Source organism: Castor canadensis, chromosome 11 (genome assembly GCF_047511655.1).
Source record: "Castor canadensis chromosome 11, mCasCan1.hap1v2, whole genome shotgun sequence".
Taxonomy (NCBI): domain Eukaryota; kingdom Metazoa; phylum Chordata; class Mammalia; order Rodentia; family Castoridae; genus Castor; species Castor canadensis.
In genome coordinates this window covers 38,697,846-38,702,747 of record NC_133396.1, presented here as the reverse complement: position 1 = coordinate 38,702,747, position 4,902 = coordinate 38,697,846, and the positions used below count along the sequence as shown (strand labels likewise).

The following is a 4,902-nucleotide window of genomic DNA, read 5'->3' as shown; positions in this document are numbered from 1 at the left end:
AACAGAATAGAGGACCCAGATATGAAGCCACACAATTGTAACCACTTGTCTTTGACAAAGGTGCTAAAAATATACGATGGAGAAATAGCAGCCTCTTCAACAAAAACTGCTTGGAAAACTGGTTAGCAGTCTGCAAAAAACTGAAACTAGATCCATGTATATCACCCTATACTAATAGTAACTCAAAATGGATCAAGGATCTTAATATCAGACCCCAAAGTCTAAAGTTGATACAGGAAAGAGTAGGAAATACTTTGGAACTAATAGGTATAGGCAAGAACTTTCTCAATGGAACCCCAGCAGCTCAGCAACTAAGAGACAGCATAGATAAATGGGACTTCATAAAACTAAAAAGCTCTGCTCAACAAAAGAAATGGTCTCTAAACTGAAGAGAACACCCACAGAGTGGGAGAAAATATTTGCCAGCTACACATCAAAGGACTGATAACCAGAATATATAGGGAATTCAAAAAACTAAATTCTCCCAAAATTAATGAACCAATAAAGAAATGGGTAAGTGAACTAAACAGAACTTTCTCAAAAGAAGAAATGAAAATGACCAAAAAACACATGAAAATATGCTCACCATCTCTAGCAATTAAGGAAATGCGAATTAAAACCACACTAAGATTCCACCTCATCCCTGTTAGAATAGCCATCATTAGCAACACTAGTAACAACAGGTGTTGGTGAGGATGCAGGGAAGAAGGAACCCTCTTACACTGCTGGTGGGAATGTAAACTAGTACAACCACTCGGGAAAAAAATTTGGAGGCTACTTAAAAATCTAAACATTGATCTAGCAATGATCCAGCAATACTACTCTTGGGGATATACTCAAAAGAACGTGACACAGATTACTCCAGAGGCACCTGCACACCCATGTTTATTGCAGCACTATTCACAATAGCCAAGTTATGGAAGCAGCCAAGATACCCCACCACTGACAAATGGATTAAGAAAATGTGATATTTATACACAATGGAATTTTATGCAGCCATGAAGAAGAACGAAATATTATCATTCGCTGGTAAATGGATGGAATTGGAGAACATCTTTCTGAGTGAGGTTAGTCTGGCCCAAAAGACCAAAAATCTTATGTTCTCTCTCATATGCGGACATTAGATCAAGGGCAACACAACAAGGGGATTGGACCTTGATCACATGATAAAGCGAGAGCACACAAGGGAGGTATGAGGATAGGTAAGACACCTAAAAAACTAGATAGCATTTGTTGCCCTCAACGCAGAGAAACTAAAGCAGATACTTTAAAGCAACTGAAGCCAATAGGAGAAGGGGAGCAGGAACTAGAGGAAAGGTTAGATCAAAAAGAATTAACCTACAAAGTAACACACATGCACAGGAAATCAATGTGAGTCAACTCCCTGTATAGCTATCCTTATCTCAACTTGCAAAAACCCTTGTTCCTTCCTATTATTGCTTATACTCTCTCTTCAACAAAATGAGAGATAAGGGCAAAATAGTTTCTGCTGGGTAGTGAGGGGGTGGAGGGGAGAGGGAGGGGGCGAGGGAGAGGGGTAAGGGAAAGTGTGGGGGAAGGGGGGAGAAATGACCCAAACATTGTATGCACATATGAATAAAATAAAAATTTAAAAATAAATAAATAAAATTACAAAACAACAACAACAAAAAAGATTATGTGTATACTTACCTGGCAGGGGAGATACCATGATCATGAAGGTGGTTTTCCCAGGGCGAGGCTTATCCATTGCACTCTGGATGTGCTGGCCCCTGCAATTTCCCCAAATGTTGGAAACTTGACTGCATAATTTGTGGTAGTGGGGGACTGCGTTCACGCTCTTCCCTAAAAAAAAGGAATAAAGTAAAATAAAATAATATTAAAAAATTAAGATAATGTGGAATTATTTTGGCATTGAAATTAACTTGAATTTCTTTCAAATAGATGTATTTCCAAAAGTCTTGTAAAACTATCCATATTATCCATTGGTTATTGATATTTTCCTTATTAGTTTTTCTATACTTTGAGTCTATTTCATGGGTAAGTATTCTCATGCATTGGTTTGTTGGTTGGGGGCTATATCTTGCTTTTATCTTTTATTATGTTTTTAATTATTAGAGTTCAATTTCTTCACACATGCACTTTGAGAAGCAAATTAAATATGAAATCAATCTGCTATTGTTTCTTCCCACAGCAAGAAAACATCAGTGACATCTTCTAAAACAGAGTCTATTGTTCTCCTATCTGAGCCATATGTGTATTTACATCACTGAGATAAGGTGTCCCAAAAGGTTAAATTCTGTACACCTGCTTTTACTGTGTTTTTGCAGTTTGGTATTTAACAAAATAATCAGCCTAATCTGACTATGACTGTCACCTTCATTGTGTGTAAATATAAACTGGTAGGAGACACAAAATTAGAACTGCTGCTGCAAAGCTCCCAAAGGTGTCAAACTTGTACGTGTTCTTAATTAGCCACAAAAATTCAATCTACCATGTGTTCTACAGATAGCTGCATTTTCAGTCATTAATATGGAAAGAATATTCAGATCTCTCTCTCTGCAGATAGCTCTACTTACACGCTTAGCTTTTTTTTTTTAAATAAAAAGATGTGGCCCACTCTGGAATTTATTGTTTTCCCTTGATGAAAAAAAACTTCTCTTTTTCTCTTCTTTGCTAAAAAGTTAAACAAAGGCTACTTGTTTTCTTCTCAGGAGGCTGAGGCAGGAGGATCCCTTGAGTTTGAGACCAGCCAAGACAACATAGTGAGACCCTATCTCAGAAAAAAGGAAAACAAAGTTTTGTTTAAATAATCTAGCAAAAGCTTTTTTTTTTTTCCTTGAAGTGATTACTAGGTGGTTTGGTTTTAGTTAGTGTCAGTATTTACTACACTTCTGCTGGAAAAAAGTTTTAAGCCCAAATAGTGTACCCTTCAGATTTTGAGACAAAATCAGAAAACAATGCCTTTAAAATAGAAACTAGTAAAATTCATCCTGTTTTTTTTCCTTTGCGTTTTGAGACAGGGGTCTCACCATATTGCCCAGGCAGGCCTCTGACTCTTGGGCTTAAGAATACTCCCACTTTAATCTCTCTAACAGAGAAGACTACAGTTGTGCACCACCACACAGGTGTTAGTAAAATTAAAACACCACATTAATTTGCTCTCATGTGCTAACAAGATAATTTTGGTTTCTGAACTAGTATAGACAAAGATTTTCTTAGAATACTCACTGTCTTATCTGTGCTGATATGTAAGGTACAGCACTGTTTTCCATATCTAATTTGTGACTCGAGTAAATTTAGAAAGGACTTCAGGGTTGACTTTTAGATAGATGAATTATTACACCACCTATTTAAAGAGGGGAAACCCATATTTTAAAATATATAATATATAGGCTATAATAACAGCTTATTAATTTTCTTTTGATAGAATTCTTATATTTTTTCCCTAGAATAGTCTCTCATTAGAAACCCCTGAGTTTTTCCCCCAACATATGCCTCAACAGAAAAATTTATTTTACTTCCTAACTTTTTAATTTGGCACAAGTATCCACCTCCTAGACTGTAAAGAAAAAACACAAAGGTAATTCAGGGAAAAATAACTAGAATAGTACCTGCGTGCAGTAAGTATTCAATAAATGTTATCTCTTATCATTGTTGCTAATAATTTACTTCTGTTAAGCTTCTTGATTAAATTTTCTATTTTTTTTCTTTATTTTCCTATGATCAGGCCTCCAGCTTCTTTTTGTTCTTGAATTAGCTGCTTTTTGTCTCCTACTTTACCAAGTAGTGTTCTAATTTTCTTGCTCATTGACCTCTCTGCTTCATTCTATGCTTTCACTGCACATGCACATATAGACTTTAAATATTTTATTTTAACGATATTATCAACACATTCATTTCCCAATCTTCTGATGTAGGACCAAGATCTTTACTTTGGATGAGTCTACTGTTTGGAGTTCAATAATCCTCTTTCTGCTGTAAACCACATCAGTAGTACTTCAACCTGTGACTTTCAGTTTTGATTTCTTTAGAGTAGACCAAGAACTAAAAACATGCACCAAGTGCTCCTAATACAGAATCCTTTGGATCTTATAACTTCCCTACTCTACCATTGGTCTTTTAGGTAGGCACTCTACCATTTGAACCCCCCTACCAGCCATTGACTTTTTAGAAGTAGACTCACCCAAACCTAATTTACTGTAATTTTTTTTTTTCAGTACTGGGGCTTTAACTCAGGGCCTTCACCTTGAGCCACTTCACCAGACCAATTTTTTGTGATAGGGTTTTCAAGATAGGGCCTCATGAACTATTTGCTGAGCTGGCTTCGAACTGCAGTGCTCTTGATGTCTGCCTCCTGAGTAGCTAGGATTACAGGCATGAACCACCAGTGCCCAACCAATTTACTGTAATTTTTAAAAATTGATTTGCCTTTATCAAAGGCAAGTCTTTCCAAATAATTCAATTTAGTTTTCATAGAAAAATTATTTTTCCTCCACTCATATTTTATCATGTTATATAACATTTAAATATACTATTAATAAGGACTATAAGCATGATTCAAATGGTAGAACACTTGCCTAGTAAGCTTGAGGCCCTGAGTTCAATTCCTGGTACTGCAGGAAAGTTAACCAACACCTACATTAAATATGTAATTAAAACAAGAACAACTGGAACAAGCAGGTTTGTGAGCAAGCATTGACTCAATATGTGGAGCAGGAGTGTGTGGATGTATCAGAGAGTTGAAGTCTATTCCCAGGGTTCAACATGCACTGGTTCAGTATCTTTTTTAAAGGCAATGGAGAGCATTGGTTAATCGGATATATATTGTTTAAATAGTGATTAGTCAAAAGAGCTTGTATTTAATTACTTTTGTATGGGCTTTAATGACAAAAAAGTCAGATGGCACACAGATAATGCCTG

The 4,902-nt window shown here is 36.1% G+C and overlaps 1 non-coding gene across 1 annotated transcript; it reads left to right on the top strand.

Moving 5' to 3' along the window:
* The first annotated feature begins 1,663 nt into the window (after nucleotides 1-1,663).
* LOC141414150 (U1 spliceosomal RNA) lies at nucleotides 1,664-1,827 on the top strand. The gene has a single exon (XR_012439234.1). It is a non-coding gene; the product is annotated as a U1 spliceosomal RNA (small nuclear RNA).
* The last annotated feature ends 3,075 nt before the right edge of the window (nucleotides 1,828-4,902 follow it).